This window comes from Oncorhynchus masou, chromosome 18, assembly GCF_036934945.1.
Source record: "Oncorhynchus masou masou isolate Uvic2021 chromosome 18, UVic_Omas_1.1, whole genome shotgun sequence".
In the NCBI taxonomy this organism is placed as follows: Eukaryota; Metazoa; Chordata; class Actinopteri; order Salmoniformes; family Salmonidae; genus Oncorhynchus; species Oncorhynchus masou.
In genome coordinates, this window is record NC_088229.1 from 53665373 (window position 1) to 53674422 (window position 9050).

A 9050-nucleotide genomic window follows, 5' to 3' on the forward strand; every position below is an offset into this window, starting at 1 on the left:
GTCGATGAACAGCATTCTCACATAGGTATTCCTCTTGTCCAGATGGGTTAGGGCAGTGTGCAGTGTGGTTGAGATTGCATCGTCTGTGGACCTATTTGGGTGGTAAGCAAATTGGAGTGGGTCTAGGGTGTCAGGTAGGGTGGAGGTGATATGGTCCTTTACTAGTCTCTCAAAGCACTTCATGATGACGGAAGTGAGTGCTACGGGGCGGTAGTCGTTTAGCTCAGTTACCTTAGCTTTCTTGGGAACAGGAACAATGGTGGCCCTCTTGAAGCATGTGGGAACAGCAGACTGGTATAGGGATTGATTGAATATGTCCGTAAACACACCAGCCAGCTGGTCTTCGCATGCTCTGAGGGCGCGGCTGGGGATGCCGTCTGGGCCTGCAGCCTTGCGAGGGTTAACACATTTAAATGTTTTACTCACCTCGGCTGCAGTGAAGGAGAGACCGCATGTTTCCGTTGCAGGCCGTGTCAGTGGCACTGTATTGTCCTCAAAGCGGGCAAAAAAGTTATTTAGTCTGCCTGGGAGCAAGACATCCTGGTCCGTGACTGGGCTGGATTTCTTCCTGTAGTCCGTGATTGACTGTAGACCCTGCCACATGCCTCTTGTGTCTGAGCCGTTGAATTGAGATTCTACTTTGTCTCTGTACTGACGCTTAGCTTGTTTGATAGCCTTACGGAGGGAATAGCTGCACTGTTTGTATTCAGTCATGTTACCAGACACCTTGCCCTGAATTGAAAGCAGTGGTTCGCGTTTTCAGTTTCACGCGAATGCTGCCATCAATCCACGGTTTCTGGTTAGGGAATGTTTTAATCGTTGCTATGGGAACGACATCTTCAACGCACGTTCTAATGAACTCGCACACCGAATCAGCGTATTCGTCAATGTTGTTATCTGACGCAATACGAAACATGTCCCAGTCCACGTGATGGAAGCAGTCTTGGAGTGTGGAGTCAGCTTGGTCGGACCAGCGTTGGACAGACCTCAGCGTGGGAGCTTCTTTTTTTAGTTTTTGTCTGTAGGCAGGCATCAGCAAAATGGAGTCGTGGTCAGCTTTTCCGAAAGGGGGGCGGGGCAGGGCCTTATATGCGTCGCGGAATTTAGAGTAACAGTGATCCAAGGTTTTTCCACCCCTGGTTGCGCAATCAATATGCTGATAAAATTTAGGGAGTCTTGTTTTCAGATTAGCCTTGTTAAAATCCCCAACAACGATGAATGCAGCCTCCGGATAAATGGTTTCCAGTTTGCAAAGAGTTAAATAAAGTTTGTTCAGAGCCATCGATGTGTCTGCTTGGGGGGGGATATATACGGCTGTGATTATAATCGAAGAGAATTCTCTTGGAAGATAATGCGGTCGACATTTGATTGTGAGGAATTCTAAATCAGGTGAACAGAAGGATTTGAGTTCCTGTATGTTTCTTTCATCGCACCATGCCTCGTTAGCCATAAGGCATACACCCCCACCCCTCTTCTTACCAGAAACGTGTTTGTTTCTGTCGGCGCGATGCGTGGAGAAACCCGTTGGCTGCACCGCTTCGTATAGCGTCTCTCCAGTGAGCCATGTTTCCGTGAAGCACAGAACGTTACAGTCTCTGATGTCCCTCTGGAATGCTACCCTTGCTCGGATTTCATCAACCTTGTTGTCAAGAGACTGGACATTGGCAAGAAGAATGCTAGGAAGTGGGGCACGATGTGCCCGTCTCCGTAGTCTGACCAGAAGACCGCCTCGTTTCCCTCTTTTCGGAGTCGTTTTTTTGAGTCGCTGCATGCGATCCATTCCGTTGTCCTGTTTGTAAGGCAGAACACAGGATCCGCGTCGCGAAAAACATATTCTTGGTCGTACTGATGGTGAGTTGACGCTGATCTTATATACAGTAGTTCTTCTCGAACCTAAGATGACCTGGGGTACTAATGTAAGAAATAACACGTAAAAAAAAACAAAAAACTGCATAGTTTCCTAGGAACGCGATGTGAGGCGGCCATCTCTGTCGGCGCCGGAAGTGTTTAGAAACTTCAGATTGTTTTCTATATAATACTAATAATATGCATATATTAGCATCTGGGACAGAGTAGGAGGCAGTTCACTCTGGGCAAGCTATTCATCCAAAAGTGAAAATGCTGCCCCCTATCCCAAAAAGGATAAAATCTTCTTTGGGCTGCAATCCCGTTAACAGGATTGATATGACAACAGCCAGTGAAAGTGCAGAGCGCCAAATTCAAACAGCAGAAATTTCATAATTAAAATTACTCAAGCATAAATGTATTTTATACCATTTTAAAAGTAATATTGTTGTTAATCCCACCAATGTGTCTGATTTCAAATAGGCCTTACAGCGAAAGCACCACAAACAATTATATGTTCGGTCACCTCCAAGTCACAGAAACATTCTGCCATTTTTCCAGTCAAAGAGCACAAATAGAGATAAAATAATCACTAACCTTTGATGATCTTCATCAGATGACACTCACAGGACTACATGTTACACAATACATATATGTTTTGTTCGATAAAGTGCATATTTATATAAAAAAATCTCAGTATACATTGGCGCGTTATGTTCACTTAGTTCCAAAAACATCTGGTGATATTGCAGAAAGACACATAATTTTACAGAAATACTCATTATAAATGTCGATGAAAATACAATTGTTAGACATGGAAATATATATACACTTCCCCTTAATGCAACCGCTGTGTCAGATTTCAAAAAAGCTTTACGGAAAAAGCATACCCTGCGATAATCTGAGTGCAGCTTTCAGACAACAAAGCAGCCAAAAAGATATCCGCCATATTGGGTAGTCAACATTAGTCATAAATAACATAAATATTCACTTACCTTTGATGATCTTCATCAGAATGCACTCCCAGGAATCCCAGTTCCACATTAAATGTTTGATTTAGTTTGATAATGTCCATCATTTATGTCCAAAGAGCTACCTTTGTTAGCACGTTTGGTGAACAAATCCAAAGTCATGAAGCGCGTTCCCTAGTTGCAGACGAAATGTAAAAATGTTCCATTACTGTCCGTAGTAACATGTCAAACGATGTATGTAATCAATCTTTAGGATGTTTTTAACATATAACTTCAATAATATTCCAACCGGAGAATTCCTATGTCTGTAGAAAAGCAATGGAACAAAAGCTAACTCTCTCGTGACCGCGCCTCAGAGCCTGTGGCAATCTGCCAGACACCTGGCTCAAACAGGCCTTATGAGCCCCCACTTCACAGTACAATCCTCAAACAAGTTTCTAAAGACGGTTCATATCTAGTGAAAGCCTTAGGAAGTGCAACATAACCAATATCCTACTGTGTATTCGATAGGGGCTGGGTTGAAAATCGACCAACCTCAGATTTCCCACTTCCTGTCTGGATTTCCTCTCAGGTTTTTGCCTGCCATATGAGTTCTGTTATACTCACAGACATCATTCAAACAGTTTTAGAAACTTCAGAGTGTTTTCTGTCCAATAATAATAATAATAATATGCATATATTAGCAACTGGGACTGAAGAGCAGGCCGTTTACTCTGGCCACCTTTCATCCAAGCTACTCAATACTGCCCCTGCAGCCATAAGAAGTTTTAAGGACAACAAAGTCAAGGTATTGGAGTGGCCATCACAAAGCCCTGATCTCAATCTCATAGAAAATTTGTGGGCAGAACTGAAAAAGCGTGTGCGAGCAATGAGGCCTACAAACCTGACTCAGTTACACCAGCTCTGTCAGGAGGAATGGGCCAAAATTCACCCAACTTATTGTGTGAAGCTTGTGGAAGGATACCCGAAAAGTTTGACCCAAGTTAAACAATTTAAAGGCAATGCTACCAAATACAAATTGAGTGCATGTAAACTTCTGACCCACTGGGAATGTGATGAAAGAAATAAAAGCTGAAATAACTAATTCTCTCATCTATTATTCTGACATTTCACATCCTTAAAATAAAGTGGTGACCTAAAACAGGGAATTGTTACTAAGATTAAATGTCAGGAATTGTGAAAAACTAATTTTAAATTAATTTGGCAAAGGTGCATGTAAACTTCCGACTTCAACTGTAGGTGTTCCTTTAGTCCAGGTGGGAAAGAGCAGTGTGGAGTGCAATAGAGATTGCATCATCTGTGGATCAACCTCTCACTCAATGTCAACAAAACAAAGGAGATGATCGTGGACTTCAGGAAACAGCAGAGGGAACACCCCCCTATCCACATTGAAGGGACAACAGTGGAGAAGGTGGAAAGTTTTAAGTTCTTGGGCGTACACATCACAGACAAACTTAAATGGTCCACCCACACAGACAGTGTGGTGAAGAAGGTGCAACAGCGCCTCTTCAACCTCAGGAGGCTGAAGAAATGTGTCATCCTGTCGGGCTGTATCACCACCTGGTACGGCAACTGAACCGCCCTCATCCGCAAGGCTCTCCAGAGGGTAGTGAGGTCTGCACAACACATCACCGGCGGAAAACTACCTGTCCTCCATGACACCTACAGCACCAGATGTCACAGGAAGGCCAAAAAGATCATCGAGGGCAACAACCACCCGAGCCACTGCCTGTTCACATTGCTATCATCCAGAAGGCGAGGTCAGTGCAGGTGCATCAAAGCTGGGACCGAGAGATGGAAAAGCAGCTTCTATCTCAAGGCCATCAGACTGCTAAACAGCCATCACTACTAACTCAGAGAGGCTGCTGCCTACATTGAGACCCAATCACTTGACACTTTAATAAATGGATCACTAGTCACTTTAATAATGTTTTCATATATTACATTAAACATATCACCTTCTGCACCTTGCCTATGCCACTCAGCCATCACTCAACCATATACGTACATATTCTCATTCACCACTTTCTATTTTGTTTTTACCTTTATTTATCTAGGCAAGTCAGTTAAGAACAAATTCTTATTTTCAATGACAGCCTAGGAACAGTGGGTTAACTGCCTTGTTCAGGGGCAGAACAACAGATTTGTACCTTGTGAGCTCATGGATTTGATCTTGCAACCTTTTGGTTACTAGTCCAACACTCTAACCACTAGGATATGCTACCGGCCCTTTAGAGTTGTGTTAGGTAGTTATTGGAGAATTGCTAGATTACTTGTTAGATATTACTGCACTGTTGGAACAAGAAGCGCAAACATTTCACTACACTTGTATTAACATCTGCTACCCATGTCTGTGTGACCAATAAAATTTGATTTGATTTTGATTTGGCCCACATAGGACTGGCCACTGTCGAGGCAAAGCCAGCAGTGCCAAATAGTTTCCGCAAGTGGCACGGAATTGTCTGCTATCTGCATGGCCTAGTTTGTTAGTGATGCAGCTAACTTGACAACAAAGAGCCTTTTTGAGCAAAGTAGCTTGCTTCTTCAGAATTGGTGGGTCCCCTGCGGGACAGTTGAGCTAATGTAGGCTACTGCGATTAGCATGAGGTTGTAAGTAACACGAATATTTCCCAGGACATAGACATATCTAATATTGTCGGAAAGATTAAATTCTTGTTAATCTAACTGCATTGTCCAATTTACAGTAGCTATTACAGTGAAAGAATGCCATGCTATTGTTTGAGGAGAGTGCACAGTTTTGAACATGAAAAGTTATTAATAAACAAATTAGGCACATTTTGGCAGTTTTGATACAACATTTTGAACAGAAATACAATGGTTCATTGGATCAGTCTAAAACTTTGCACATACACTGCTGCCATCTAGTGGCCAAAATCTAAACTGCACCTGGGCTGGAATAACACATTGTGGCCTTTCTCTTGCATTTCAAAGATGATGGTACAAAAAAATTGGTTGATTTTTTCTTTGAATTATCTTTTGAATTTTCTAATGTGTTATATTGTCCTATATTGCACATTTCCACAAACTTCAAAGTGTTTCCTTTGAAATGGTACCAAGAACAAGGCAGTTAACCCACTGTTCCTAGGCAGTCATTGAAAATAAGAATTTGTCTGGATGAAAAGCGTGCCCAGAGTAAACTGCCTGCTACTCAGGCCCAGAGTCTAGGATATGCATTTTGGATAGAAAACAGTCTGAAGTTCCTAAAACTGCTTGAATGATGTCTGTGAGTATAACAGAACTCATATGGCAGGCGAAAACCTGAGAAAAATCCAACCAGGAAGTGGGAAATCTGAGGTTTGTAGTTTTTCAAGTGATTGCCTATCCAATATACAGTGTAAATGGGGTCCGATTGCACTTCCTAGGGCTTCCACTAGATGTCAACTGTCTTTAGAATGTTGCTTCAGGCTTCTATTGTGAAAGGGGAGCGAATAAGAGCTGTTTGAACTAGGGTCTGGCTGAAAGCCTTGAGTTGTTCATCGCGCGCGGCCAGGAGCGCGAGCTCCGTTCCCTTTCATTTCTAATGACAAAGGAATTGTCCGGTTGGAATATTATTGAAGATTTATGGTAAAAACATGCTAAAGATTGATTCTATACATCGCTTGACATGTTTCTACAAACTGTAATGGAACTTTTTTGACTTTTCGTCTGGACTTAGTGCCCGCGCCTTGTGCATTTGGATTACCGGACTAAACGCGTGAACAAAAAGTAGGTATTTGGACATAAAGATGAACGTTATCGAACAAAACAAACATTTATTGTCTAACATGGAGACCTGGGAGTGCCATCCGGTGAAGATAATCAAAGGTTAGTGATTAATTTTAACGCTATTTCTGTCTTTTGTGACACCTCTCCTTCTTTGGAAAATGGCTGTATGGTTTTCTGTGGCTAGGCGCTGACCTAACATAATCGCATGGTGTGCTTTTGCCGTAAAGCCTTTTTGAAATCAGACACTGTGGCTGGATTACCAAGAAGTTTATCATTAAAATGGTGTATAATACTTGTATGTTTGAGGAATTTTAATTATGAGATTTCTGTTGTTTGAATTTGGCGCCCTGCACTTTCACTGGATGTTGGTCAGGTGGTACGGTACCATCCCACGTACCCTAGAGAGGTGTTAACTGACTTGCCTCATTCATTTACATTACATTTAAGTCATTTAGCAGATGCTCTTATCCAGAGCGACTTACAAATTGGTGAATTCACCTTCTGACAACCAGTGGTAGAGCCACTTTACAATAGTGCATCTAAATCATTTAAGGGGGGTGAGAAGGATTACTTTATCCTATCCTAGGTATTCCTTGAAGAGGTGGGGTTTCAGGTGTCTCCGGAAGGTGGTGATTGACTCCGCTGTCCTGGCGTCGTGAGGGAGTTTGTTCCACCATTGGGGGCCAGAGCAGCGAACAGTTTTGACTAGGCTGAGCGGGAACTGTACTTCCTCAGTGGTAGGGAGGCGAGCAGGCCAGAGGTGGATGAACGCAGTGCCCTTGTTTGGGTGTAGGGCCTGATCAGAGCCTGGAGGTACTGCGGTCCCGTTCCCCTCACAGCTCCGTAGGCAAGCACCATGGTCTTGTAGCGGATGCGAGCTTCAACTGGAAGCCAGTGGAGAGAGCGGAGGAGCGGGGTGACGTGAGAGAACTTGGGAAGGTTGAACACCAGACGGGCTGCGGCGTTCTGGATGAGTTGTAGGGGTTTAATGGCACAGGCAGGGAGCCCAGCCAACAGCGAGTTGCAGTAATCCAGACGGGAGATGACAAGTGCCTGGATTAGGACCTGCGCCGCTTCCTGTGTGAGGCAGGGTCGTACTCTGCGGATGTTGTAGAGCATGAACCTACAGGAACGGGCCACCGCCTTGATGTTAGTTGAGAACGACAGGGTGTTGTCCAGGATCACGCCAAGGTTCTTAGCGCTCTGGGAGGAGGACACAATGGAGTTGTCAACCGTGATGGCGAGATCATGGAACGGGCAGTCCTTCCCCGGGAGGAAGAGCAGCTCCGTCTTGCCGAGGTTCAGCTTGAGGTGGTGATCCGTCATCCACACTGATATGTCTGCCAGACATGCAGAGATGCGATTCGCCACCTGGTCATCAGAAGGGGGAAAGGAGAAGATTAATTGTGTGTCGTCTGCATAGCAATGATAGGAGAGACCATGTGAGGTTATGACAGAGCCAAGTGACTTGGTGTATAGCGAGAATAGGAGAGGGCCTAGAACAGAGCCCTGGGGGACGCCAGTGGTGAGAGCGCGTGGCGAGGAGACAGATTCTCGCCACGCCACCTGGTAGGAGCGACCTGTCAGGTAGGACGCAATCCAAGCGTGGGCCGCGCCAGAGATGCCCAACTCGGAGAGGGTGGAGAGGAGGATCTGATGGTTCACAGTATCGAAGGCAGCCGATAGGTCTAGAAGGATGAGAGCAGAGGAGAGAGAGTTAGCTTTAGCAGTGCGGAGCGCCTCCGTGATACAGAGAAGAGCAGTCTCAGTTGAATGACTAGTCTTGAAACCTGACTGATTAGGATCAAGAAGGTCATTCTGAGAGAGATAGCGGGAGAGCTGGCCAAGGACAGCACGTTCAAGAGTTTTGGAGAGAAAAGAAAGAAGGGATACTGGTCTGTAGTTGTTGACATCGGAGGGATCGAGTGTAGGTTTTTTCAGAAGGGGTGCAACTCTCGCTCTCTTGAAGACGGAAGGGACGTAGCCAGCGGTCAGGGATGAGTTGATGAGCGAGGTGAGGTAAGGGAGAAGGTCTCCGGAAATGGTCTGGAGAAGAGAGGAGGGGATAGGGTCAAGCGGGCAGGTTGTTGGGTGGCCGGCCGTCACAAGAAGTGAGATTTCATCTGGAGAGAGAGGGAGAAAGAGGTCAGAGCACAGGGTAGGGCAGTGTGAGCAGAACCAGCGGTGTCGTTTGACTTAGCAAACGAGGATCGGATGTCGTCGACCTTCTTTTCAAAATGGTTGACGAAGTCATCTGCAGAGAGGGAGGAGGGGGGGGAGGAGGATTCAGGAGGGAGGAGAAGGTGGCAAAGAGCTTCCTAGGGTTAGAGGCAGATGCTTGGAATTTAGAGTGGTAGAAAGTGGCTTTAGCAGCAGAGACAGAGGAGGAAAATGTAGAGAGGAGGGAGTGAAAGGATGCCAGGTCCGCAGGGAGGCGAGTTTTCCTCCATTTCCGCTCGGCTGCCCGGAGCCCTGTTCTGTGAGCTCGCAATGAGTCGTCGAGCCACG